Consider the following 15,225-nt stretch of genomic DNA (forward strand, 5'->3'; position numbering starts at 1 on the left):
GTCCCTGCCTTTGAAAGACACCTTGAGCAGTTGGTGGCAGTGGACAACAGTGGATATGGAGCGAGTGATTTTGCAATGGCACAGCTGAGCTGTGCCAAACTGCCTTGTGATTAGGCACTGCAGTAATTAAGAACTGATATTCCAACAGCCCATTTCTCTGCTGCCTTGGGGGCCAGTTACAGGACACGTGAGCCACTATTTTGCCTTGTCCACTTGGTAACAGTGGTGTCTCAACTATCACCCACAAACCTCTGACCACAGTCTCTGCTGCTCTTTCTAGGAGTCAGAATAAGTAATCCATGCCTTAATATTCGGTGGATCCATCTTGGGCTATGGGCAGGGCTTAGGGCTTTTAGGGCACTTGCAGATCTCTCCCTATGTGCAGTTCCCAAGGGTAACACTGCAGGTGGCTAAGGAACTACCAGTAACTTTCCGATGGATTTGCTGGCAGCCAGAATCGAGAATTCAGGACTCTGAAGCTGTAGCCCCAAAGAGCAGGGAGGTGCTCTACCTGTGTTTTAGCAATGGAGAGCGAGTGAGCGCGTCCTTGTCTGAAAGGAAGCGCTGCCCTGCGTGCCTTCCTTCCGGCAGCTGAGGAGGACAAAGTGCCAAATGTATTTTGCAGGCTGGCACAGGTCTGTGCTTCTTGTGCCTTTTCAGCACGGCTCTAGCCAAAGCTCCAGCCACAGCTCACACCAGAGGGGAGCTGTGGGGAAAGCCCCTCAAGAGCAGCAGAATCTGCAGGGGCTGTTGACATTTACCTCTCCTCCTGTGGCAGTGTCGAGTGCTTTAAAAACATCTCCAAAACTCATAGAAACAAAAGAGAAGCAGAGAAAGGAGAAGCCATTTAGATCTTGCACTGAAAGCCAGCCCACACAGGAGATCTCTGCTGTAAATGTGTAAAATTTTAAAGGTATATTGAACATTAACAAAGGAATGAATAAGGAAAAAATGCAACATTGAGAGGCTGCATGACTAGCAGCCATGTGCTCATCTACAAAAAGGACGCTCGGCCTTTCATACCCTTATCCCCTCCAGAAGTTTTGTCAGTCAGCTCTTTCTCTGCTGTCCATTGGTGGAGATTACTTTCTTGCACCTTGACTGGAGGTCAGGTGTTGTTTCCCCCTGCCTGCTGGTCACAAGCCAGCCCTCCCCAAATGCCCTGACTACCAAGACGATTACAAAGGGGAGGGGAAAGAGGACTGTGGGAGGATATATAACAATATCATCACTACACATTTGAACATCCACATAACATCTACTTCTTAATTATCAGAGCAAACCATTGCATTACTCATTTAGAACACACAGAACCAGGAGAGAAGGCACTGTTGGCATCACAGCTGAAATCTTTCCTAACAAATCTCCCCACCTATTTGCCCCTTTCTTGGACATGCCCAGGGCTCCGGTGCATGGACATCTGTGCCTTTCTTGCCCTTTGGAAGCAGTGGAACTGGCAGCATCTGCCCGCCAGCAGCAGCTGCTCCAAGCTGGGAACGCTGCTGGCGGTGCTGATTTCCAGAGGCTTCTGTGTGCCAGGGGAAGCCAAGGCAGGAGCGGGCTGAACGGTGCTGGCGCTGCTGCTGCTCTGTGCCAGAGAGCCCCGGCTGGGCAGGGCACGGTGCCCACTGCGCTGCGGGCTCTTTCTCCTGCCAGAGCTGGGCACACCTGGCAACAAGGCATGACAACTGGTGGGCCAGCCAAGGGCTTTCTGGGGCTGCTCTCCTCTGCACACACCCAGGACACCTGCAGCACAGAATCTTAACCCTCAAACAGGTGAACCAGAGGGAAACAGCTGGAAAAGATTTCATTTGGTCCATTTTTACCTGCTGAACAGAAGTCTTCAAAATAACGTTACCAAGCAGGGCCTGATCCCTGCTGCCTGCTCAGGGTTAGAAGAGAGGCAATACTTGATCTCAGCACTGGGTGTGTGGGGAATCACTTCCCTGATACATGCACACCCAGCAATCTCACTTACTAGTTTGTATCCATGGATCTAAGACATTTTCAATACTTTTCTGAAACTCACAGGCTTAATATTCCCTCAAATTATTTGATTTACTGATTGATACCTTTTGACTTTCTGATACCTAAAGCACTTCTCAGAATTTACTGACATGAGTATAGGAGCGTCGTGTAGGTCCCTGCTGGCTTTTGTCACAGGTTCAAGAGGAGCCCCATGCACAAAAGAACCCAGGACAAAACGGGGCTTGCAAAGCAAAGTCATTCTATTAGTTGCAATAGCAAATAATGCACAGCAACCCCTGGATTCCTAAAAATCTGTGGAGCAGGAGAAGGAGGTGGAGCATGGTGCTCGGCAGCAGAGGAAGGTAGGCAGTGCACTTTCAGGATATCCCCTGGATGAAAATGGTGAGCATCTCATCCTTCTCACCCTTCCAGCTCAGAACCAGGCCCTGTATCTCCTGCTCAGGAGTGGAATTTCCCAGTTACGGCATTGGCTCACACATGGCTGGCGTGTGAGACGAGGCCAATGAATCAAGGATTTGAAAGAACTGGAAGAGTTAAAATTTTAGCAAGATTTAGTTAGGGGGAAAGCGTATAGCAAGAAGAGTAGAAATAATAAGGGATAGTTAATTTTTTTCAGGTAAGGTAATTAAGGCTAGGGTAATATATCCCTTGCCTGTCTTTACTATGTTTAAAGAAGCAGGATGGAATGCGGATTTCTTTGTGACAAAGAAGAGGACCAGAGCCTGCACCTGGGCCTTGAAACTTCAGCTATAGGCAAGAAGTGCAAAAGCCTGCCAACAGGTCATAAGTAAAGAGATCAACTTGAGGAAGACGTCTTGGCCTTCATCAGAAGGACATCATTCCCCACTTTAAAACCCACCAACCCATTTGAAGTAAAAGACTGCAGAAATTTGAAGGAGCTTTGGACTCAATTATAATACATTTTAGTACAGAAGGGGGTACGCAGTGTTACCTAATGAATACATGTTAGGTTTTTTGGGAATTATATGAATGTGTACTCATTTTAGATGAGTAGAGAGCCAGTGATTCTTCACACATGTCTTTAAGAGACAACTCCTCCTGTGCCTGGCACTGTAATAAACACACCACCTTCTAACTTCAACTGTGGTGAGTTCTCTTCCACACCTCATTTGGTGACCGCGGCAGGAACGCTTCTCTGCTCCAGCAAGAACAACCGCGCTGTGGACGTCTCTGGGCACTGCCAGGACATTCCTTTCCTGGAGGCACCTCCGCTCTGGGCTGTTCCTCGTAGGGGACAGACAAGACTGCTGGGACTGTGGAGAAAGGGAATGTTTAACTCTGTATAAAGTAACCCGTAAGGAGAACGCAGGGGAAGGGCTGTTCCTAAGTCACACAGAGATGTCCTGCTCACAACGTACGCCTGTACAGTTTGGGTTTGGGTCTGGCTGCCGGCAGAAAGGATTTGCTGTGTCAGTAAGGACCTGCTAGAAATTCTGGGTTTGAATTGAGCAAATGCTGTTTTATTGGTGCAAATTTTCCTGTGTGATGTAATTGTGGTTGTGTTTTCAGTGTGTGAATGTTTGAGGGAGATGATGATGTGGGTGGATGCTGTTGTGATTTATGGTGTGTGTTGTGTTGAGAAAAGCGAGCACTCTGTCCCCTCATAAAGAGAGACTCCTTTCCCGGTGAGCTTGTGTGTGTGGACTTTGTAATTGCAGGGGTTGGTACTCCCTGTGACACCTGGTGCCTGGGTATACAGGGGGGTTGAGTGGTTTTTCTCCCTCATTGTGATCATTTGGGCCTGAATGGTTGTGTTTGGGGAGATTTTAGAATTTTGTTTGCAACAAGTGCAGCAATTTAGGCAGAAAACTACAGTGTGGTGATTTACGTATGTTGAACTATGGCAGTTCCTTTCTACTGCCCCCCCTCCTCCAGGGTTACAAATCTCCTGCCAGAAGGTGGACACTCTCTTTCCTCTCCTGGACATCCTCGTTCCTCTCCTGGATGCTCCCTCTCTCTCCTGGAGTTTTTCTCCATTAAAGCTGTGCGATTTGGTCCTGAGAAGAAAGAGCGCCTCTCGTCTTTTGCTTTGTCCTTGTCAGTGTCACTGGGGTCCAGAGCTCGCCAAACTGATCCCCCACGAGGCAAAAACCCACAAATGGCCCCACATGCAGAGCTCAAAAATTGGCGACATTTCTGATGGACAGGAGTGTTTGCCACACTTTTGGAATTCCCTATTCCCACACAGGTCAGGCAGTTGTTGAAAGGATGCACCACACTCTAAAACCCTTAAATGGTCAAAAAAGGGGGAGTGGCCCAAGCAACACCTCTGATAAGGTAGAGCAAAGCTTTAGATGTTTTTATCTTTTGAATAGATCATTTGTAGCACCTAATCCTCCCATTTTTAGGCACTTTTCAAACAACACACAGGCAAAACTGAAAGAAAATGCTCCCGTTTTGATTAGAAACCTTGAGTTAGGACAAATTGAAGGACCATTTGCACTAATCACTTGGGGCAAAGGGTATGCTTGTATTTATTTGCACAGGTGCCAGACCTAAGTGGGTCCCTGCGAAGGACGTGAAACCGTCTCATACACAAGAGCGCACTGACAATTCCACCAGCAGGGAAATGAGCACACAGACGTGAGCCACACGGAGAAACTACAGTTCATGCCAGACATTCCCTGTTCAACCTGTGAAACCTACAAATCTTGAGTTTGATTGCTGCTCTTTAGACTGTGAAAATTGTTTGTATCACAGAGCTCTTTCAGCAAAAGCATGGTGTCCGTTTTGTTCAAAAGAATTCTAAGATACCCAAATTTATAAAAACTGAAGGTCCGAGGGACAGTTTAGTGCCCTGAACAAGTGCTAAAAGATTTGCTTGAGAGCTGAAAGAGATGGGGAAGCAGCTGAACAGAAGCATGGAGTTTGATCAAATGATATACTGGCGCTTGTTGGTTTTGCTTGCTTGCTTTTGCAGTGCATATATGCCTGTAGATCAACCAAAAATGAATGTTTACCTTGCTTTAGCCAAGTCAGCAGGCTCAGACACCATATGTTTGACCAATTTGAGCCCAGACAAACCCTTGGTGACCTGTTTGGTCGGTGTGCCAGTGCCAGCCAAGGAATGGCCAATAGCCAATCGTGACAAATATTGGTGTGAGGCTGCCAACGAGACCAATCCCATAACCAGCTGGCATCATTGGGCCTCTGATCTGCTTAGAGCACCTTCTGAACCTCAAGAATTGGAATTCTTGGTTCATTTCTAATGGAAATTTGTGCTGCCTTTCAGTACCAGGGAGATCCACAGTTAAATGTTACTCCCCATCATCCTGTGGACAGATACTCAAGTTTGTGGTGCAATTGTACTACCCCAGTGTCCCCTAAGGGTGAAACTGCTGACAAGCAGATGACCTAGATGAATCCCCACGACAATTAGTAACAGAATATTGGCTCATTGGTGGAGATGAAGCCTGACAGGGAATCCCTCAAAAATTAAGGGTGGCCCATCTAGCATCAGACAACTCACTGGGATAGCACCTATCGTTAAAAAAGCCATCAAGAGAAAACATAGAGAAAAAAGATTTGCCCATCATTATAAAGAAAAGTGTAATAGCAATTTCAGACCTAGGGCCCTGCTAAATGAGTTACATCAAATTTATTTCTGCATCCACTTGCCTCGGGTGAGGCATTGAGACCATTATAGCAATTGGGGTGTTGGCTGGAGAAAGAAGACAGTGCTACTTGCGTTGCAATTAGTGACGTGATGACTGATGTTAGTGTTGTCAGACATTACAGAACCTTACAGAACAGAGCAGCAATTGATTTTCTTTTACTGGCACATGGACATGGTTGTGAGGAATTTGAAGGATTGTGTTGCATGAACCTGTCTGATCACTCTGAATCCATGCAGAAAAGCATACAAAAGCTGAAAGATTTGACAGCTCCAAAAAAGGAAGACGGTGGGTCATGGTTAGATGATTTGTTCTAAGGATGGAGCTTTGCACCTTGGCTAAGGGGAACTTTGTAGAATAGGTCTCTATGGATTGGGTGTTTTGGTAGTGGTACTAGTGGTAATACCTTGCATACATTGGTGTGTGTGGCAAATGATGGACAAAATGATCAAAGAAGTTTTTATCACACAAGAGAGAGAGGTAGGGAATGGTTTCACAGAGAGTTCTTGAAATCTCACTCAGATGGTGGATGAAGGTATGGACATGGAGGGAGGTTTTGAATTAAGACCTTGGAACAGGCGAGACTTTTTTGGAACAATGACTTGTAATTGCTATCAGACATGACTTTTGCCCTTTGAACTGACTGGACTTTCACAGCATTAAAATTGCTGTGTTGGAGTGTAGCAATGCTTAATGCGAGCAAAAAGGATGATTTAAGCAAGTAATAAGCAGGTATGCTGCAGTAAAGCTATGAAATGCAAGGTAGTTAATAAATGACATGGATACAAAGGTTTCTTTTTAGTTGTACTGAGAGGGGGAATTGTGGGAATCCTTCAAATCAGGGGGTTTTGGGAAAGCTACAAAAGGCAGAGCTCAGAGAAAGCGGTTGGAGCTAAGCAGCAGCCATAGGATTTGTCAGCACAAGAGTTATAGAAGTAGAAAAGTAAGGAGAAATAGCAAAATGGCCTGTGTGTTAGTGCTTGGCTAGAATAACTCGTTAGCCTTCAAAAAAGTATCTCTAGCAAGATATTCGAACTTCTCAGCTTAATAATGGAGCTCAGTGCATTGTGTTTTAAGGCTTACAAGCAGGTATTGTATTAAAAAAGAAGCAAGCACTGTTTTAACAAAAGGTACGTGTGCTTATAGTGGTTGGATAGAACTACTGTCAGTATGCTTCTGCTTTGTGTGATTGGTCAAAAAATTTTTCAAGTAAGCTGTGCCATTAAGTTCTTTGCCTGCTGCCACAGATGTGAGCCGCTGGCATCTTCCCATAGTCAGACCCAAGTAATGAGACTGATGCTGGAAAACAAACAGCTCGAGGCGCGTTCCTCAGCAGTCCCGTCCCGTTCGTGATTTGTACAGGGACCCCCGGCCGGCAATAGTGTATAGATGTTAAATTACATCCATGATAAATTAATAGGTATTGTTTCATTAATTTTGATACTTTTTCATTTCATATAGATTTATATATTTTAATTTAATAAAGATTTGATTTCTTCCTCCAGCTTGGGAGAGCGAAGAATTACAACAGTGCAAAACCTTCTGCCCACACAGCAGTCAGCCCCCAGGCGTGTGCATGCACACCCACCCACTGCACTTGCTCTTCTCAGCATCTCAGGGCTGCTGTTTGCACAAAATTGGGATGAATTTAACTCAACAGAGCCACGGCTGGTGTGTCCAGCTTGTCATGAACACTCATGTGGCAACGAACAACACAGAGCTCTCAAATCACATGATCACAGGTCATTTCATTCCTGCTGGGCACTGAGGACATCTTAAAAGTGCCAAAGACACAGAAAATGGGGTGGAAAACATTGGCATCATGGTACTGCTGGTATCCTCATGAAGGATAATCTCTTGAATTTCTTAAGGTGGGAGCTTTCCAAAAACTAGGAAAATTGCTCAGCACTGGCTGCCCAATTGTGAATGGTTTTCTTGACTTGGCAAAGCTGGGGTGTTAACAATGGACTCCGTCCTTGGTTCAAATCACCTGCCCTCACCTGCAGACAAAAGCACCACCACCAGCAGCAGAAGCTACTTCAGTCAATTTTCTCAAAAAGCTCTGGTAAATTTGGGAGAGGAAAAGAAAACAGATCAGACACTGGGGATTAATGACAAGACTCTGAGGAACAGTTCCAAAGCAAAGGGCAGCAGCTTCTCTCTGGGCCCCTCCTTGTGCTCCAAGGCAGCTGGGCTGCCCTGGCTGCCCAGGACCCTGCGCCCCGCGGGCTCTGCAGAGCTGCACAGCGGGGAGGCAGCTTCGGGCACCTCAGCCCTGGGCAGGAGTGGCTGCTTGCCCTGCAGGGCTGCCTGTGGGCAAAAGCAGGGTGCTGGCCTTCTGCTCTTGGCCCTAGCCTGGCCTTGCAGGACTAATCCTGTTCCCTGTCTCAAATGTGCTAAAGACAGACTTGTTTGTTTCCAGCTCTGCACAGCATTGATGTGCACTGCAAAATACCAAAGAACTAAGGCCTGAACAACAGACCCTGACTGAAGCCTCCACAACAGGACCTGAGCCAAAGCTGCTCTCTAGATGATCTTTCCAACCCAATGTTCTATGTATCTCCTCCTTAACCAAGTATTACTGTCAAAAATATTGTTGCCTCCATTCACTGGTGAAGCATGTCTGCATCTTTCTGCATGAGGAAAACGGACAAGGCCACACCTGGTCTTGGTTCTTCCTTGAGCCCTGGGCAGGCTCGGGGAGAAAACCAAGAGGAGAATGAAATCAGCTGTGCCCCAGCAGAAGCTCTGGCACATTGCTCGTCCAGCACTGTCGGAGCCGGGCTACTCTCACAGCGCACTCGGGAGCCTCGTGGCCGGCAAAGGTGGAGGCACCGCAGCATTTCCCGGTTCCCGGCTGTGGCTCTGCAGGGCTTGGCTGGGACAGCTTCCCCCAGCTGAAGTGCAGCTCTAGATGAAGGGGAAAGCATTGTGGTACCTGGTGATGTATCTTCCTTAATAACCAGAGGCACCCTTTTGTAATAATGCTGAGGTGTTTTGCTTAGCTTATTCTTTCCTGACTCTTTTTTGCTCTTTTGCATTACAGTAAATTACACTGTTCCTTCAGATGGTGTCTGTGTCTGCATGTCTGACCCTCCCCAATATCAAAACAAACACACAGCCAGTTTAGCACGAGACCTGCCTCTCTGCCAGCCCATCTCTTGGCAAACACCCCTGGCAGCCATCTCCACAAATGAAATTCCCACGTTGCAACTTCCTTTTCTGCAGGCAAGTGAGAAAAGAAGCCGCTCCCAATTCTGGACACCTCCGAAAACCAGCTGCTTTCAGCAGTCACAACCCTGAAATATCAACCTCCTTCCTTAAGCTGCCACAGGGAGCTCCCACCAAGAGGCCTTTTGTCCAAGGATACCCACAGAAGAGCTGGAGAAGGGAGCAGATTGAAACACAACTGCTTCAGAGTTTAAACCTGCCTTTATCAAATGAGAACACACCAACCTGTCCCAAAGGGAAAGCAGGCAGGAACAAGAAGCTCCTCTCCCACAACAGTAAACTCTGTGCTTCCTTCTGTTCCAGCTGAAGAGTGGAGGCCATGGGCTACACCTCACTTTGGGAAGGAGCCCTGGGAATTAGCCTGATCTGGGAGGGCATATAAAGGAGCTCTCCAAAAAGCAGGAAAAGATCCTCTGGAAGGAATAGATGATGACAATATTTCTGCAGAAAAGCGGAAAAAAGGATAATTGAAGCATTTCAAAGTGCCCAGACTGAAATTTATTTGCCAGTACGACAACCCCAAAGTCCCTGTGGTGTGTCAAGAAGCTCAGGAATGAACTGCAAGGCTTGGATAAACATCATTGCTGTTGTTAGCCTTAAGAAACACAAAATCCCATAAGCGATTATATGCATGTGCTTTTATTAAGACCTCTGGGTTTCAGGAGTATTCAATTCAAATCTGACTCCAACCATATATTTGAGATGATCATGCTTTTATGTTCTATCGTTACATAACTTCCATGTTAATTATTACACTTCTATTGTTCTATTGTATACATAGACTTCAGCCAAGCATAGCCCTCTCTAAATTTCCAATATAATTTTTCATGATTCTTCTCATGACTACATAATAATTATATTTAATTACTAAACAATCATCACATCTAACAATTATATAATTTTTCATACTGCTTATGCAGGTTGATCTGGGAAAACACAAAGCCTAAAATTTTCAGATTCAATCTTTTACATTTTCCAGGGCTCCACTATCAGTGTCTGTCCCCCAGAGCACAAGCAGCTCCCCAACAAGACTAAGGGACAAAGCTTCCCCCTTCAGCTCCCTACAGCAGCTCTAGGGAATCTCTCTCCATTGCAAGATCTCCTTTGTCAGTCTACAGTGACAGGAGTTGGTTGCAGGAGGCATTTGCATTGGAGCTCTCCCCAGATGGGGGGAAGAAAAGGAAAAGGTGATTCATGAGGAAAGAAAAGGGCAATGCTGTTTGGGAAGACACCAGTGTGAGTTTGCTACAACTCTAGGCCAGAAATGCTTTGGAGAAAGCAACATCCATCCATTGGGCAGCACTTTGGCTTTGATATCCATGCTGACAAAATTGCTGCCCCTTCCTGCTGCTGTAGCTGATTCCAAATCACGAGAAATGCGCCAACTCTACCAAAGACAGGAGGACATGCTGAGATGAAACCAGCTAGTCTGCAAAAAGGAGTCCTAATTAATGTTTTAAAACACCCTCTTTTCACCCTTTCTGCAGCCAAGCCAGAGCAATGTCCTTCCTCTCTGTCCCCAATGGTTACCCAGGCATGGGATGCAGCATGTAGACAGAGCCTGTCACTGCTCCCAGTGCCCTGCCCTGCCCTTCCCTGCCTGCCTTGCCCTTCCTTAGATGTGTGAACAGCTAGGATTAACCAATCATGTATTAGCTAGAGATGCGTGGACAGTAGAGATTTATCATAGATAGTCTTTTTAGGAATAATAAATTTAGCTTCACTGGATCATATTGGTTATGGTGTGATGCCCATGAACCTCCGCACCCCGCACTTAAGGGTGGGTTGGTGTTGCCCAGGAAATGTACACATTTGGAGAAGTGCCTTTGGAAGAGAGGGGCTTGATTGCCAAGGAAACTGCTTCCCCAGGAGCCCCTAAAGAGACAGGTGGAAGTGTCTCCATTTGACTTCCTGTGTTTCCTTCAGTTCTTGCACTTGGCCGAGGGGCAGGCGAAGGATGTGAAGAGCAGCTTAGGCATCTGCCTGGGCCTGCAGAGACCAAGCCAAGCACCTGCGGCAGGGTTTGTTGCCCATCTTTGAGCACAGGTCTGAGCCGGATCCTGTTTTTCAAGCTGAGTGCCCCAAAGCTCTCTTGGGGAGCTGTGAATTCAAAGGCCTTGATGCACACATTCATGCCACCTCCCCTATCTGGTGAGTTTTAACTCTTGGCAAGATGTGTTTGCCCTGTGCTTGCTGGAAGCTGCTCTGCTCCAGAGCCACCAGGGAGCTGGGCTGTGCTGGCCTGGCACCGTGGAGAGTCCTCCCCTGAGCACTTGGCTGGGCTTGGTGTGTCCCAGGATGTCTTAGACACTTGGGGCAATGGATTTGTTCCAATCAGAGGCATTTGGGGCAGCGTTGGTGCAGCCCACTTGGCAGCGTGTCCAAGGGCCCTTGCTGACACGGCGCAGCATGGTTACCATGGAACGGAATGGAACAGGGCCCTTTGTGACACGTGGTGAAGTGGCTGCTGGCGGTGACGAAGCAACGCCACAGTGCTCGGTGCACGTGACAGGACAGGACGTGCCAGAGCTGTGCTGTGAGGAGCCCCACACAGCCGGCTCTTTCGTCACTGACCCACAGCAATTCCAAGGCGTTATTCCTGCAGCTGGCCTTGCAGCCAGACTGTGGAACTTGCTACATCCCAGCTTTTCCCAGGCATCTGGCTCAAAGGTGTCCTAGAGGCCAAAAAGCAGGATGGCAGGCAGAGTGCTCAGGCTCTTCAGGGTGCTTCGGGGGAGGAAAAAGAAAGGGTCTGCAGCCTCCCCAGCGCAGCAGCCTGCAGAGCCGGAGAAGTTGCGGCCAGTGCAGGATGGTGAGTGGCAGAGCTGGGCCGCAGGACTGGTGCCTGCGGCCGGCCTGGCCCCATCCCATCCCTGCCCCTATGGATGTGCCCACAGACAGGACGTAAGAGGGGTGGGGCTGCCCTTGCTGGCTGTGCTCCGTCCCCTGGGCACCCGGGGGCTATCCCTGCCTGGGCCGTGCAGGGCTGTGCCGTGTTCTCCGGCCTTTCCCGCAGCCCCTCAGCTCTGGCTGCATTCACTCTTTGCCAGATGCGGGCAAGGATGGGACACTGGAGCAGGACCCCACTCACGGCTGCTTCCACAGACCAGTGCAGGTACCTGCGGCCATCCCCACCTGGGCTGGGCCTGCTGGCACTGCTCGGCCCAGCGCCGCTCTTGGAGCAGGCCATGGAACGTCCCTCTCTTCCTGCCCTTCCTTCTTTTGCAGATACTGCGGAGGTTCCTGGGCCTTGGGCGCAGAAACACCAGTGCCGCAACAACCGAGGGCACGGCTGAGCTGCAGGCAGAGGCTGATGTCACCTCAGCCTCCCCGGAGTGTGCAGCAGACTCGGTCAGGGCAGTGGCTGAGGGCAGGCCGGAGGCTGTCATGGCCCTGCAGGGTCTGCACTTGAACAAGCACAGTACCAGTGCCCTGTCGGTTGTGTCCTGGCACCTGCTGAGCGATTGCGGGGACAGGCTGCACCCAGAGCTCAGAGGCCACGTGGAGCTCAGCAAGGAGCCCTCGCTGGTGAGAAGGGGCAGTGGCTGATATCTACTTGGAACATGAGGTGGTAGAACAGGAAGGCCATCTTGCAATGGTGCCTGCTGTATCTGAAGTGAAATAGGCACCTTTGTGGCTAGTGAGCTGCGTGGGCAAGAAGGATGGCAGGCTGGCGGCCTTGAGCAGCTGAAGATGAGGCAGCGTGTGGCCAGGGGGCCAAGAAGGCCAAGGGCATGGTGGCTGTGCCAGCAGCAGTGGGGCAGCAGGAGCAGGGCAGTGAGCGTGGCCCTGTGCTGGGCAGTGCTGCGGCCACAGCTGGAGTGCTGTGTGCACTTGTGGGCCCTGGGGAGCGGAAAGTCATGGAGGGGCTGCAGCGTGTGCACAGAAGGACAGGGGAGGTGGGCAAGGGGGTGCAGCACAAGGCCAGGGAGGAGGTGCCGAGGGAGCTTTAGCCTCGACAGTGGGAGGCTCTTGAGGGACCTTCCGGCAGACTTTCATCAATCCCTGTGTGACAGTGCTCAGCACAAGCGTTGTTTCACCACCAAACATGCCCTCACTGCATCCAAAGCCTTTACACAGTAGAGTGGCTGATGCTTCCATCTTGTGGCTTGTTGGCTTGTTGTTTTGTTAGGAAGAGAAGGCCTGTTCATTTTCCTCTTTTTCCAGCAAGCAAAGATGCTTCTGCACAACTTTTTCTGCCATTTTGCAGCCCTGGATGGGATTGTGATCCAGTTTGAGATTTCTACGTCTGCAGCAGCAGTAGCAATGGCATTGCTGTCGCTTTCCTACTTTTCCATTTCAGTGCTTTCAAGCACTAAAAGTTCGGTTTTGCCAAAACAACCTTGCTTGCTGATAGGAGCCAGGGAGGAAAATCAGCTTCATATCCATCTAGAGTGCTGTTGAATTGGCCCATTTTAATTTGGTGGCTGTGACTTAGAACCCCTCTGTCACTATGAAATATTTTGATTTTTCCTTCGAAGATGTGGGGGTAGATGTGAAAAGAAATGAGGTTCTACATGATAGGAAATGGCATCTCCCTCACTCTCCTCTCTTCTCACAGATGACAGAACCAAGAGCCGTCTCTCCCCTGGCTCCCGCTGCTCCTGGAGAAGAAGCCAGAGAGGAGCGAACTGAGGTGGATGAGCACCAGCCTCCATCAGTGCTCACACCAGGGCCGGGATATTCTGATGCTGTAAGTGCCAGTTGTGTGTGGTGCTGTCTTTAGTGCAAGGCAGAGCTGCAAGATTTGGAGCAGCCAGCACTTTGCTGTTGCAGGCTGAGGATGCTGGGTGCTGGAGTCATGCCAGGAGCTCGGGATTTCCTCCAGTCAGCAACCACAGATCCTGGCACTTGAGCTGTCATGTTGGGGCAGCAAAGGGCTGGTGCCTCTGGGAGAGCATCTGGCTGCTTGGCTCAGGGAAGCTCTATCTCTTGGCTTCTGCAGTGCTATGGCCAAGGGCAAAGGCGGTAATGCTGGAGGTGCCAGGCCTTGTTTTGTTGGTTTTCCTTTTTAGGAAAAGGTATGTTTGGCTTGGGAAAGCGGTCTGCACTTTCCTTGAGTGGTTCTTCACTTGTACAGTCTCTTCTGGACCAGCTGTCTTTTGGCTTTTGATAAGCTGCAAGGGGAGGATTGTGTGGTCCATGCAGCTGTGGGGACCATTCCTGTCCCATGTGGCCAAAGAAATAAAAGTGCGGAGTTGCGAAGCCTTCTTGCGAGGCAAAAATCAGAAGCAGCCAGTTTCTTCTGAGGCATATTTTGGTGCAGTCTGCAGCTTTGGCAAGTTCTTTGGAGCTTGGAGTGGGGGTGAATCTCCAAGTGCTTGACTGCTGTGTTGTGTTGCTCGGAAGAGGAAGGCCATCTTGCAATGGGGCCTGCTTTATCAGGAGTGAAATGGGCATCTTTGTGGCTGAGGAGGTGGTGGACCAAAAGGAGCCAGGGGTGCTGGCGGCCTTGAGCAGCTGAAGATGAGGCAGCGTGTGGCCAGGGGGCCAAGAAGGCCAAGGGCATGGTGGCTGTGCCAGCAGCAGTGGGGCAGCAGGAGCAGGGCAATGAGCGTGGCCCTGTGCTGGGCAGCGCTGCGGCCACAGCTGGAGTGCTGTGTGCACTTGTGGGCCCTGGGGAGCAGAAAGTCATGGAGGGGCTGCAGCGTGTGCACAGAAGGATAGGGCAGCTGGGTAAGGGGTGCAGCACAAGGCCAGGGAGGACATGCCAAGGGAGCTTTAGCCTGGACCATGGGAGGCTCTTGAGGGACCTGCACGAGGCTTCCATCAATCCCCGCATAACTGTGCTCAGCACAAGGGCCTTTCCTCTCTGAAACATCACCTCACTACATCCAAGGTCTTCAGACACTGGAGTCACTGTCATTTCCGTCTTGTGCTTTATGGGTTTCCAAGGGGGAGAAAGCCTGTTCCTTTTCTCTTTTTCCAGCAAGCAAGGAGGCTTCTGCACAACATTTTCTGTTCCTTTAATCACTGAAAGGGATTCTGAACCCTTTCTGGTTTTCCATGTCTTCAGCAGCAGTAGCAAAGTCCTTGCTGGCTCTTCCTACTTTTCCATTTCAGAGTTTACAAGATCTAAAAGCTGCCTTTTGCAGAGACAACCTTGCCTGCAAATAGCAGACAAGGAGGAATATTGAATTCATAGCCTTATACTGTTCTGTTGAATGTGCCCATTTCAGTCTGGTTGGAGTGACTTCAAATGCCATTGCTACACAAAGTTCATGAGTTCTCCTTTGAAGATGTGTCTGTGGATGTGAGGAGAAATGAGGTTCTAAGCGCTAGGTAACGGCCTGTCCCTATCATTCTGTCTTGGCACAGGTGACAAGAGCAAGAGCCATTTTTCCCCTGGCTCTTTCTCCTATTCCAGAAG

At 49.1% G+C, this 15,225-nt stretch overlaps 1 pseudogene; it reads left to right on the plus strand.

Annotated features, from left to right (window-relative positions):
- LOC132087020 (serine/threonine-protein kinase PAK 1-like) overlaps positions 1 to 15,225 on the plus strand; it is a 353,184-nt pseudogene that overhangs the window by 77,402 nt on the left and 260,557 nt on the right.

The sequence above is a fragment of the Ammospiza nelsoni genome, chromosome Z (assembly GCF_027579445.1).
Source record: "Ammospiza nelsoni isolate bAmmNel1 chromosome Z, bAmmNel1.pri, whole genome shotgun sequence".
Taxonomy (NCBI): domain Eukaryota; kingdom Metazoa; phylum Chordata; class Aves; order Passeriformes; family Passerellidae; genus Ammospiza; species Ammospiza nelsoni.